The 14,671-nt window shown below is 40.2% G+C and overlaps 1 protein-coding gene across 1 annotated transcript in view; it reads left to right on the top strand.

Annotated features, from left to right (window-relative positions):
* The window catches only part of LOC143618930 (homoarginine-6-hydroxylase 2-ODD-C23.1-like), a 228,748-nt gene that overhangs the window by 67,049 nt on the left and 147,028 nt on the right, over positions 1-14,671 (top strand). The gene's annotated exons all lie outside the window — the stretch shown is intronic.

Below are 14,671 nucleotides of genomic sequence, written 5' to 3'. Positions count from 1 at the left end.
GTAGCTCGCACCTTGTAGCTGGTCGAACAGATCATCGATTCGGGGGAGAGGATACCTATTTTTGATTGTCAACTTGTTCAACTCCCTGTAATCAATGCACATTCTAAGGCTCCCGTCCTTCTTTTTCACGAATAGTACCGGTGCACCCCACGGGGAATAACTAGGACGTATAAATCCTTTATCCAACAATTCTTGCAATTGGTTGGATAATTCTTGCATCTCTGATGGTGCAAGTCGGTAGGGTGCCTTAGCAACAGGGCCAGCTTGAGGTAATAGATCGATTCTGAATTCGACCTGTCTGGTTGGCGGTAATCCAGGAAGTTCTTCTGGGAAGACTTGTGGAAATTCGCGTACCACTGGAATATCGTCCACCCGTTTTTCCTCAGAATCAGTGGCCGTCAGGCTCGCTAGATATGCCACACATCCCTGACGTATATATTTTAACACCTTGAGGTGGGATATAAATGGTATCATGGTGCCGGATTTTTCTCCTTGCACTAATACCTCCTCGTCATCCGACACCCGGATCTTGACGATTTTTCTTTTCACAGTTTATTTCTACTTTGTTACGTGCTAACCAATCTATTCCCACTATCACGTCAAAACTACCCAATTCTACCGGTAACAAGTCAATCAGAAAGGATTGTTCGTTCAGAATAAAAGGGCAATTCCGAACTATCTGATTAACTATCATGGTTTTACCGTTAGCGACTTCTACGGTGTAAGGTTCTATGGTTTCACCAATAGGAAGGTTTGCTATCGAAAGGAATCTAACGGAGACAAAACTTCTATCGGCGCCTGTATCAAATAATACAGAAGCGTAATGATCAGAGACGAGGAATGTACCTGTCACTACGCTGGGGTCCTGGCGTGCCTCGTTCGCCCCCATCACGAATGCTCGGCCTCGCGCCGGATTGGACGACGATGCCTGACCCGCGGGTTGCCGCCCATTTCCTCCCTGGTTCAGTTTCGGACAGTGTCTTTTGAAGTGATCCGTGCTGCCGCATTCATAGCAAGCACGGCTGGTGGTCACCATTTGGTTTCCTTGCGGGTTCTGCTGTCGGGCTGGTTGAGTCTTAAATGGTTGCGCACGGATAGGTTGTGGTTGTCGGTTCAGGTTGTTCAGATTTGTCTTACAATTTGGTGCGTAGTGTCCAATCCTGCCACACCGGTGGCACACCACCTCTTTGCACACGCCACCATGGTGGTAACCACATTTCCCATACTTAGGAAACGTTCCCTTCTGCGGTTCTTGCCTTCCGCCCGAACTAGTCATGGCGTAGTTCTGGGCAGTGGGTCTAGCACGTTTACCTTGCTGCTTTTCCTGGGTCCTATGGTCATGTGAACTCCGCTTCCCCCCAGCGGACTCTCCTGCCACCTTCAGTGACCCGCTTCTTACGAAATCATACGTGACGATACCAGCTTACGTCACCGCACCCTCATACGTCTGGTGTCCCCCAGAATTGACTATACTCCTTACAACTGGAGTTAGCCCCCAAATATAACGCTCCACCCTCTTCGACTCTGGGGTGACCAACCATGGTACCAATCGCGACAACTCATTAAACCGGTTCGTATAACCCAAATGGTCTGCCCCATGCATCTCCAGGTTCCACAATTCATTTTCTAATTTTTGCAATTCGTTTTTCGGGCAGAAATGTTCCAGTACAAGAGCCTTGAGCTCCGTCCAAGTCATGCGGTTTGTCGCCGCCTGGCCCCGGGTCTGCACTATCGTGTTCCACCATGTCAAGGCATGGTCCGTGAATGTGCAGGCAGCATACTTAACAACACAATCCTCGGGGCAGTTGCTGATATTCACCACGGATTCTATTTTCTCGATCCATTTAACTAACCCATTTGGTCCTTCAGACCCGCTAAACTCTAGAGGTTTGCACAACATAAAGTCCTTGATCGAACATCCCGTGGATGCACGAATCGGTTCAGTACGGTTCGTCTCTACCGTAGGTATAGGGCCATTACTGTCTGTAACGACCACCCTAGGCGGTGCGTCATTACTCGGAATCGTGTTATCATTATGCGGAGGATTAGTATTTCGTTCCCCGTCATTATTGGTGGTCGTTTGATTGCTCGGAGGGGTTGGATTGGCCGAATTGTTAATACTGGCGGCGATGCGCGATACTATATCCAGTATCGCCGCCTCTAACTGTTGAGCAATCAAACGGCTCACGTCCACTTCCGACAATTGGGCCGAACGTTTTGGTGCCATTCTACACAATCATCAAGAAAATATATATAATTAATACAAGTTCCAATCATAAAACACAACAAACATTCCATTCATTAACAACATTAGTACATATTACATCCCTGTCAGTTCACATACTTTTCCTATCATCATTACATAAGTTAAGTTTTCCTACATAGGGCCTAAGTCGGCATCATCTCGACATAACCCACAACGGGTCAGTGCTTGAATGATACCCAAAAGTATCTATACTGATATGCCCCAAAAGAGACCCACCCTAAGGGCCAGTGGTTGTATTATAACTAAACAAGATTCACTCCATGTTAGCATCACCACTAACTGCTTACACAGAGTATAAAAAAAAACGGTCCCTGACTACCACCACCCCAACATGATCTAAACACGGTGGTATACCAACCACACCAACACCGCCGCCATCCCCACAATCACTGCCATTAAACCCCGGATCCGTGTTTCCATCCGGTCAATCAACCCCAGGGAGTAGGCGTCCTCCCTCCTCAGCTGCGCGATCGCATGCTGGCTGTCCAGTATGCAATCCACCAAGAGGTTCCTCCTCTGAATACCCACCGTCAAGGCGGTGGTGTGCTCATTCATCCGCTCGGTGAGCACCCGGAGCCACGCCGCCTCGGCGGAGGGACTCTCATCCCTCACTGGCCTGGGGGTACCCCACACAGGTGGCGGCACAGGCCCGGGCTGGGGGCGGGAGGACTCGCCTCTGTGGTAAGTGGATATGGGTGGGGTAGAGGTAGGTGAAACATACGGGACACTGATCCGCGCCGTGAGGCGGGGACCGGGTCTGGGAGGGGTGAGGGTGACCTGAGGTGCGGTTGGGGTGGGAGACCTGGTAACCCTAGCAGGGGAGGACAAGCTAGCACTCCTAAGGCTAGTCTCAGAAGGCTCGGTGCTGGAAGCTAAGCGTACACTCCTAGAGTCCCCGGAACTGGCCTCCTCCGGGTCCTCTTCTACAGATAAACTTCGTGATCTTGACATGTTTACCTGTACACAAGTTAGCAAACATATAGTTCTTTCCATAGTGTAAATCATAATCAAATTAATATACACTTACTTATTCAACTTGACCACATAACAATATTATCACATATTTGCACGTATGTTGCCAATTTTAACTATTAAAGTCCCCCGTGACTTTCCCCGAATTCCCTCGTGCAGACAAGTCTGTTATTATGTTCCGGACCATAATAACCCACTTGTCCATCCAAGTTCATCCCGATCTCGTCACAATAAATTATTAGTTGATATTAAGATCCTATAATACTTGAGCTACTGGTTATATTTTAGGTATCTTTTAAAGACATCCTAATTCTTTATAACCAATGGCTCTGATACCAAGTTCTGTAACACCCCGTAACCGCAGCGGAAACGTACACGGGATGCAACAGACACGTCTGATATCAACAGCATTGTTTATAAAGAAAACACCATTACATTAATTTAAACGTATTACATTGTTCTGAGTTTCATAACCATCTAAGCGTTATCACATAAGTGTTACCGATAGTACATTATCATATTTAATGCAAAATATAGATCTCTAGACTTCCACAAAATAGCACACAGCATCGAACACATATCACTCATTCCAATTTGAGTGTACCTAGAAAGCATGTAAAGAAAACGGGTCAACTACGAATAGTTGGTGAGTTTCACTAATTTAAATAAACCATAACAAATCATCATAATAATCATAAATAAGCGATGTAATTATGCTGAGCCCACAGGTGAGAACTATGTTAATCCCAAAACATATCGATTAACCTCCGGGAACTCTGTTACCCTAGAATACTTCCAATAACCTCTGGGAACTCTGTTACCCCAGAAACACATTTAATAACCTCTGGGAACTCCGTTACCCCAGAAACACATTTAATAACGTCTAGGAACTCGGTTACCCCAGAACACATTTAATAACCTCTGGGAACTCGGTTACCCCAGAACACTGTTTCGGGCCTTACACTGTTAGCAACTCAGACAATTACCATCTTAATTCATTATCGTACGATTCCCGTACAATAAACATTATATAAATACGTTCATTTCCATGCGATCAGCATGTACTTAAACACTCTGATAAAAACATGCTTTCCGCCCCGGGAAAATATTTAAAACAGTTCAGTAAAAGGGGCTCGTGAAAACTCACCTTCTTGTGAGCAAGATGTACTACGGTGCACGGCTACTGGTACAGATCTGTAATACGATCCCCAAATCGTTACTACACAATTTCTATCAATATAACTTAAATTCGTGTTAACCGGTACGTCTAGGGACACTGTTAACCCAGTAACGTACACGATCCGGGGACAATGTTAACCCCGAAATACTTTTCAGGACTTAGATTGTGATATCACTTAGAGTTCTTTAGTCAAAACTACAGTTAGTTTGTTTTCTCGTTTTGCGTGCCTAGCACGGTTATCCGTCTTTATGTTTACAAAAATGAGTTTGACCACACACGACCCGAAAATAGTTGTTATTGATATTTTCATTAAAGTGGTGAAATTAGAGCTCGTTTAGACACCGCGTTTGGCCGCGGGGCCCGTTTCCGCCTTTCATACACCGGAAACGGTTAAGTCGGGTAAAATTACCCAAATCATCCGAATTATTTTCGGATGATTTATTTTTACTTGATTAACTTAGTTTGATAAAAATCATCCATTTTTAAGGTTTTCAAACACCAGTCAGCTCGCTTAGGCGAACTTCGCCGGTTTACTCGTTTTAAGCTTTAAAAGTTTGTTTTTAAGTTCCATTTAGCACAAATAAATATCCGTTTAGTCTTGGACCTTGAAATTTTGTACAAACCATATTTTGACAGTAAGGAATTTAATAAAATTTTTCCAGAATTAATTTTCTTATCTAAAATTTATTTAACCATTTTTAAACGTCATTTAAACACCAAATATGTCGAAAATACCAAACGACCTTCAAAAAATCCCAAATTTTTCTGGGATGACCCCTGTCACCCACATAGTTCCCTGTAATTTTTCCAGAACCAAAAACTCATTTTTCATGCCATTTTTACCAAAGCCGAGCTAGAAATCCCTAGAACTCGTTTTATCGAAAAGCCTACTTAGACTTCTCCAATGAACCTGAAATTTTGTGTGTGACATTTTTATGTTATAAAAAGCTTATCTTAAATTTTCCAGAATTTTTCATGATGTTTAGCTATTTTTCACCATTTTTGGCAAAAACCGAGCATTAAATTCACCAAATATTCATTCTTTATCCAAAAATTACCAAAAATTCACAGATCTCATATTTTTTTGTTTAGATCATCTCTGTGAAATTTCGTGACCCAACTCTAGGTCTATCACAATCTGTCCAAATTATATAAATCACACGAAAACCGAACTATCTTGTGTTTTCTTGCGTTAGATCGCAAAGATCTTGGTTTCTAGCCTTTGCTAGCCACTAGATACAACACTTACAAGCACAACAACACCACACCAAGCAACTTATACCCACAATCAAGCCATTTCTTTCATGGTTTCGATTAAAACATCAAAACAAAGATTTTGACCGTAAACATTCGTTTTTGACTCTTTTAACTACTTTCTTGGACCAAGATCCTTTGTATAACTTGTATACATCACTTGATCCTCCAAGAATCGGTTTCATCTCGGGTTTTCACCCATTTTTCATTTGAAACCTCATTTCCTTGTAAATGAACCAAGAAAAGAAGATAAACACAATCACAACTCGGTTTTTACCTTGTGTTCTTGGTTAAAAACTTGGGTTTTGGATGGATGTTGAAGAATGTAGAGGGGATTTGGAGAGTTGGATATTAGAAAAAAAATGTAATGTGTGTGTGTGTGTGCAAGGACCGATCGGTCCAAGTTAGGGTGTGGGGTGGGACCCACATCTTCATTCTTGGCCACAAACTTGGATTGTGTAATCCGGATAATGTTGTGGATAATCTGGTTCAGTTCGTTTTTCGGTTAAACATTTAATTCCGCTCAAAACGAGGCCAAAACGGTCGTTTTTCGGCTTAAAAATGAAATTTATATAAAACTGATTTAAAAACTTTAAAAACTTAAACCATGACGTTTATTGACTCAACACATCATATTGTCGGTCATTGTGCATCTTTTTCGGCTTGATCGATCGTCTCTTGCTTGGTTTGATGTTAAAGGTATCGTTTAACGTACCGACGTACTAATAAATCGAAATCCTTTTTCTGTGCTATAATTCACTTATCCCGAAGCTTTAATACTTCGTAAACATCACTAAACATTATGTATTTCGTCTATAATGTAATTCCCGATTCGTTCGGGTTTCAATAACCGTTCGTCGATTAATCGTAAATCCGATACGACTAGTTGTACATTTGAGTATAATTCGTACTGTGAATCTTATATACTCGTATAAACACATTATAATTCATATATTCAGTATTAAATAACACGTAAATAGTATATTCCGGCTAGGGTATACCTGAATTTGCCGGAATCGTTACAGTAGCTATGACACCATTTGGGTAATCGTGGACAGATTGACTAAGAGCGCTCAATTCTTGCCGATTAGAGAAACTTATAATTCCGAGCAGTTGGCCGATGTATTTATTCGTGAGATTGTTTCTAGGCACGGGGTGCCGGTATCTATTGTTTCGGATAGGGATACACGTTTTACCTCGAGGTTTTGGAAGAAGTTTCATGAGGAGATGGGTACCAAACTCCTCATTAGTACCGCTTATCACCCGCAGACGGATGGTCAATCCGAGAAGACCATACAAACTCTCGAGGATATGTTGCGGGCTTGTGTTATCGATTTTTGTGGTAGTTGGGATCGTTATTTACCGTTGGTCGAATTTTCTTATAATAACAGTTACCACACCACTATTGGGATGCTGCCGTTTGAGATGTTGTATGGGCGTAGGTGTAGGACTCCATTCTATTGGGGCTACATTGGTCAGAAACAGGTGGGTAGTTTGGAGGTAGTTGAGGCTACGACTGAGAAGATCGATAAGATTAAGGCTTTTATGAAGGCCGCTCAGGATCGTCAAAAGTCCTATGCGGACAAAAGGCGGAGGCCTATTGTGTTCGATGCTGGTGATCGAGTCATGCTAAAAGTTTCTCCTTGGAAGGGTATTGTTCGTTTTCTTAAGAGGGGGAAGCTTAGTCATTGTTCCGTTCCGTATCTTGTCACGGGTTGGTGAGGTAGCATATAAACTAGATTTGTCCGATGAGCTCGCGGGGATTCATCCTGCTTTCCACGTGTCTCATTTGAGGAAATGTTTGGCAGACGAGGAGGCCCATGTGCCTCTGGTTGATATTGAGCTCGATAGTAAACTGAACAACGTTGAAGAACCTATTGCTATACTTGACCGTCAGGAGAGGCGTTTGAGGAATAAGGTGTTTAGGCAGGTGAAGGTGTAGTGGAGGCACCGTAGGGGTTCTGAGGCTACTTGGGAGTCCGAAGATGAGATGATGAAACTCTACCCGCAGTTGTTCTTATCGCATCGGGATTCGGGGACGGATCCCATTGTAAGGGGGTGGACTTGTAACGCCCGTCACTTTCTGTTTAATGATTTAAATATGGTAAAGTATGTACAATTCTCGGGAGTTATCCGGCATTCCTTGATGACCTTCTCATCTTTCCGGTACGTTAAATTATTTAACTTTTCAATCAAGATGTTACTTCTTTATAATTGGAGGGGCTAGAGTGTAAGATTTTTTATATCATAAACAAACCCTAACTCTCCCTTTCTCCTTGTCCGATCGACGATCAACAGCCCACCCCCACCCTCGTTTTTCTTTTTGGCAGCCAAGAGTAGGGTGTAAAACTTCAATTAAAGGTTAGTCCCATGTTCCCTCAAGTCTTTTACACCTTAATTGGTCATTATAATTCGCTTATTGATCGTTAAACTACGTGTCGTAGGCTTACTGGGTGGCTGTCCATTGAAGCATTTCCGGGGCTGTTTGGGCTAAGGTTTTTGCTCTATAATCTTCCTAGGTATGTCCAATGTAACATACTTTAATATCGTGTACATTGGTGTTCATTTGATTGGTCAACTAGTTGTAGGATAAACGGGGCTGATTTGGATGTTAATTGCCTAACATCCAAATAAGGTAACTTGAACCTTATTAGAACGCCTCATAGGATAAACGTGTCCCTTCGGTGTCGTTAGTAACTATTGTATATAATCCGACAGGCGCGTGAGTTGTGGAATTACATAGGGGCCCTCTAGCACGTGGTGACTTGGTGCTTCGTGTCAGGTGAGTTCATGATGCCACCTTTCACTCTTTCCAAGTTTTGGGCTAGCATACACACCTAACTGATTTTGCTTGATGAACCGTTTAAACTATTTTGCATGGGCTTACTTGTATAGAGTATGACTTGGGAAGATAATTGGCGATGTATGTTTATAAATGTGTTATTTTGTGGCCAATAATTGGCGATGTTAATTAGTCGTTATCGACTAAGGATGTTTGCGTATGCCTACTTTGTGTTTGCATACGTTGGATGGAATGTTACATGTTTGGGTTGTACGTGTGCTCAACCCTGATGTTAATACTTGGATGTAATTCGTAGAGATGTGATTATATAGATATATATAGGTATGACTACTTATCGTTTATGACGGCCTAACTATTCATACCCCGTTTTATTTTAAACTATTGGACTGATTTATATAAATGTAATTTATTAAAACTTGAACTCACTCAGTTTAAGCTGACTTTGTGTGTATGTTACTATGAGTTTAGGTTAGGAGGAGGATTTTTACCGCTTGGACGTGCTCGAGGCTACTTGGATGGTGGAAGGCATATCTAGTCGGAAAGTTTCAATAATGAACATTGTTCTTCTCAATTGTTACTATATACATTCAAATTTGGTTTTGGGCATAATTGCCGGGTTTGGGAACTTGTTTTAATTATTATGATTTTTCCGCTGATTTATACTCTGAATTGGTTTTGAAATGAAATGAGTTTAAGAATTTTGTAAGTTTATTGTATGATCACCAACTATAGGATTCCCGGGATTCGGGGTCTTACATTATCACTTCTTATTCGCCGAATCGGTAGATTATACAAATTCTCCAGCTTCTTGAATAAGATCATGTGGGAATCATATGTCTAATCCTTTGATTCCTAAAACATCACCCATGAAAACCTCAAGTAATCATGAGGGAATCATATGTGTAATACTTTTGACATTCACTGGACCAAATAGATCCATATGGAGACGTTCGAACGGTAAGTTGATGGTGTTGACAATTTTCTTCAGATGAGGTTTCTTTGTATGCTTCCCCTTCTTACAGTCCAAACACTCTTCCCTTAATTGGAAGTTTCTTAATTTCACTCCCTCTACCAAATTCTTGTGAACCAGATGGTTCATCTTCCTCACACTTATATGTCCCATCCTCCGATGCCATAAAACTGTTCCGTTCAGATGCTCTTGAGATAAAACATTGAGCAGACCCCGAAGAAGTTGATACAGTGCTCATGTTCATGACATAAAGATCATTCTCTCGAGGAGAACGCATAATGATCCACTTTTCAGGTATTTTGAAACCTGGTTTCAAAATCAAACACTCTCGGTTAGTGAAATGTGTAGAGACTTGTTTATCAAAAATTTGTGATATGCTGAGAAAATTATTCTCCAATTCAGAAATGTAGTTGACGTTCTCGAATGTTACTTTCCCATTTGTCAAATTGCCCTCACCATCTGTCATCCTTGGTTTCCAGCAAAACCGACATACCCTCCACGAATATATTTTACGTGTTTAAGAAGATGGAGAGTACCTGTCATGTGCCTAGAGGCTCCACTATCCATTATCCAACGAGACTCGTGGGATCTTGGAAGCCCCTTCACATATTGTTAACAGGTTTAGTGAAACAGGGAAACTGAAGCCTTCTTATTCTTGGCTTTTTGGAAGTTTGTGTATAACACACTAATATCATCAATATCTAAATCACAAGATAATGGATCTTCACTGGTTATTTGTGACTCAGATTCAGTTATTACTTCCTCAACACCCTCTGGTGGTATAATAACAGTTTTTACCACCCAGTTTTGACCTGCTGCTTGCCTTTTGTTATAAAACGATGTTTAAATTGTTTTTGAAACTTTTGATTTAGAAACATCAGTTTTAACAAGCTTTTCAACATCAATTTTAACTGAATCATCTCGTTTTTAGATTTTTACATTTTCAGGAACACTCACTGGTTTCTTCTCACTAACATAACCTAGACCAGCTTTCTTGATCACAATCTTTTGAGGCGGAATGTGATCATGTTTATATCGATTGGGACAAGCGTATAACACGTGCACAACCTCATTTCAATTAAAGCAACGTCTCCTATCAATGAACTTATTGATTTGAGATGTAGTTTCATCCTGATCACGTTCTGCTTTCAATCGATAAAACTCTTTATTCGATTGATTTCTGAAGACAGCTTCTTTTTCAGATTCAGATGTTTTACCATGCACAAACACAATCTTTTTCTCTTGAAGTGGTTTAAATCGATGAGATTGTTTGTTATAAAAACTTGTTTTTGCAAATCTTTTCGAATCCACAACTTCCTTTTCTTTACCCAACCCATGATCCTTAACCGTTTCCTCGGTTAACACTGATTCTGCCACTTTTACTCAAGTTGACATATCACATCCAGAACTTTCATTCTTCTCAGATTTAACACAATCATCATCAGCAGACTTTGAGTTATCATGATGTGGAGTGTTGAGTTCCACATTTAGTGTCTTTTTGAAACCTTTTGGTTTCATTGGAATACAAGCATTCCACATAGGTGGAGGCACAGCATGATAATCCTCTTTCATATTCTCATTCTCATTATCCTTATGTTTTGATGAATTTTTAGGGATAATGTGATCTAGAACACATGACGATGCAGCATAGCTTACTAATTTCAAATTAACTCTTTCAGTTTCAATCTTGAGTGTTTGAAGCTCAAGTTTGAGTGCTGCATTTTCATCTATGTGTCTGTTGATGGCAATTTGTTTGTCCTCAATCGTGTGTTTTAACATTGAAATGGTTTTCTGATCTTGTAAAATCCTTTCCCATAAATTCTTTTCACACGTTTGAAGTTTCAAATATGCCTCATTAACAACATTCAGATCAAAAAATGCTTTGTCATAGTGCCTTTTCGACTCTTTAATTTCAAGAGTCTTAAAGTAACATTCATCGCAATGGAATTCACATTTTTCACATAAATTTGAGTTCAGAATTACCATATTTTCCATGAATTCTTGATCGGTTGGTTCATCACTTAAAATTTCTGAATCATCTTTAGTCATGTCTTTAACCGTTTCATCAACAACTTTTCCTTTGAATCTTCATTCTCACTTGATTCATTGACTTCTGATTTATCTTTAATATTTTCTTCACCAAAATCTATCCTACTGTGTGGCACTTCCTCCCCAATAAACCAACCAGCAAAACTTTCAATTATATCAGGTGGAAATAGTGAGGTAAGATAACTAGAAGGAACTATGTGAATTTTGTCATAGGTTCTTAAAAGATTGTTATCAGAATCATCTTGATCAATTTTTTCAACCTCTTTGTCATCATCCACCAACTCTTTCTCAACCATATCCTCAACCTACTTGACTTCTTCCCTTATATCAACCTTCTCAACCTTTTCACATTCATCAACAACTTCAGCTACATTTGCTTGAAATACCGAGTTCCAGTTGAACCCCTTATCCATCTGTGTAGTAACAGCCTTTTGCTAAGAAGTAGAAGCCTCTGATCTTTTGCCTTTGTTGTATCAGCCTCATTTTGAAAAGGACGGTGATAAATTGCTTGCTTATAATAATCCCTTCTAAATGGATTTGCATCATTATCCTCTACACTCTTGCTTGTACATTCTCTTTTAAAATGTCCTTTTCTTTGCATCGGAAACATCTCACTTTGGATTTGTCAAAGCCCAGCTTTGAGTTGGATCCATCCAATACATTTCTTCCAGTGATCTCTTTGAATCTTTGTGCTCTTCTTATCACACTTGCCATGCACCAACGAATGTCAATCATCTCCATCTCTTCTGGGTCGATCTGATCATAATCTTCTTTTGTCATATTGTAGTTGCCAATCCGTCCAGCAACTAAACATTCATAAGATTCCAGAACTGAACCCAGAAATACCATATGTTCCTTGACAGTTTTAGTGGTTAGGCACCCAGTTTTCTTCAAATTTACAGCAATGTTGCACTGTAACACATCAGGGTCTTGTGTGTTAGAAGCTTGAGATACAGGAATGGTCCCTGAGTAACTACTACTATATTGTGGAGTAGCAGAAGTAGCAGGTGCACTAGTTGCAAAGGCTTGACCAGTTTGTTTAGCACTGAATGTAGTAGGAATCTTGTGATTTGTAGAAGCACTTGATTGCGAACCCTTGTAGTATAATCCCACATCTGGTGATATGGCGGTTGATTTCATCTTTTGCTTCTTTCTGAGCTCCAGGTCATGACCTTCAAGCTTCTCGATAAAACTTGCTAGATTTAGACGAGCATATGCAATAGGGTTTGATTGCAGAATCAAAGTACCCCATTTTTCGGGTAACACGTTAGCAAGATTACCAATGTATTCATACTCTGACTTATCAATCTTCAGCCTTTTCATTTCATTCACCAGGTAGCAATATCTTTCAATAAATTGTGCAAATGATTCACCCTTAACTTGAGTAAATGTATCAAATTCCTATTTGAGCAGTGCTATTTTACTCTTTCTCATGTTAGGGTTTCCTCGATCATTGTTCAACAATGCATGCCAGATCGAATAACAAGATATATTATGCTGCAATAGGTGAAAGTTCTCAGCTTAGAGATTCAACATTTTCTTCTCTTTTAGGAACAAAGCTTTATCCGCATCAGCAATTTGTGAAAATCAATAATTTTCCCCATTCTCATTCTTGGGAATAATGTACTCTTCCTCAACAGCTTTCCATGTTTCGTAGGTCAAAGCTTGAACATACGTCTAAAACTTCTCGGCCCAAGACAGATAATCTTCCATTCTAAGAAGCTTGGGAGGCTTGTTGGATGTTCCCATTTCATTTTCCAGGTTAATGTTTAGAAGCAGGACAGACGGTTGTCACACAAACGCATTTAGGTTTTCCATGTTGGTCTATGAAAGTCAATGGACATGTAGTGAGTTATGGTCAATGGATATGTTTTGAATTGTTAACGGATATGTAGATGGTCAACGTATAAGTATTTAATTATGGTCAACGTATATGTAGATGGTCAACGTATAAGTGTTCACCTTATAACATATGCGGCGTATATGTTATGCGCCCTATATGTTATAAGTGATCAACATATACGGAGACATGAAATATAAGGGGAAGATCTTCATAATGGTATTTTGGGAAGTTGAAGGTTCAAATGACGTAGGAAGTGGATGAAAACTTGAAGGATTTATCACGGATAGGTAAGAAACAACTTGTGAAAGTTTGGAGAACTTTTGACTGTTGAATTTGTAGTTAGAGAGAAAACCTTTGAAAAATTGAAGTATTCAAGCTAGTAACGAGCCATAAGGCTCTGATACCACTTGAACGGTGATGACTTGATGTTGTAGACAACAATTAGGAACTCTATATGTTACAGCTTATATCTCAAAGTGCGGAATCCATTGTGATTGAGCACAACAAGTAAACGTTAAGCATGTATTTCATTGATAACTTCAAAGTATACAAGATATGACACTTAGGCAACTTTCTCTCTCTACTCTCTCACTCTAACATTCACCAAAAGTCTACATAATAACGCATAAGTCCCCTATTTATAAGAAACGTCATGTCACACACCAAGCCCGTATATGTTATACGACGTATATGTTATACGCCACATAACTTATGGGGTCTTGTTGACTTACGCGCTATCTTCATACACATCATACATTTGACAATTCTAGCCTTATACAATCATATCTAATACATCTAAGACCCTAGTAATAGAAATTATGTTTTAACAGTTGTTTCTAATGTTGATAATGTAAAAAGTGTTGAGTCGGATTTTTGATAGGAAGATTGGAATCCTCAACCTCCTCAGAAAACGGCTAAGTATGGACTTCGAGCAAGCCTAGACGATCGAGCATGGTTTTACTACTTCGAGCAAGGTCCTCAAAACCTTAAATGGTTAATTCTTCTAAGTGTTAAGGCTTCGAGCAAGCTACACTTCAACGAGCAGGAGTGTTCTTCTATCGAGCATGGATTGCCAATCGAGCAAACAACTTGATCATACAAGTTTTAACCAAGTGTTACGAGCACATGATGATCGAGCACATGGGGACAAGCATGGATGCAATAAGAAGATGTCACATGATCAAAGCAAGGACTTTGAGCACAGTTCGGTTCCCGAGCAAGATTTACATACGAGTATGCTAAAGATTGCTGAATAAGAAAAGTTGAAGACACCAAGAAGAATGAGCTTGCTCGATGGACTAGTTCGAGCAAAGCATGGACTAGTCAAGAGGGAT

Source organism: Bidens hawaiensis, unplaced genomic scaffold (genome assembly GCF_021521415.1).
Source record: "Bidens hawaiensis isolate Kalapana, Puna unplaced genomic scaffold, B.hawaiensis_p1.1 tig00000284_1, whole genome shotgun sequence".
Taxonomy (NCBI): domain Eukaryota; kingdom Viridiplantae; phylum Streptophyta; class Magnoliopsida; order Asterales; family Asteraceae; genus Bidens; species Bidens hawaiensis.
The sequence above is the reverse complement of the archived record's forward strand: the minus strand, read 5'-3'. Positions and strand labels throughout refer to the sequence as shown.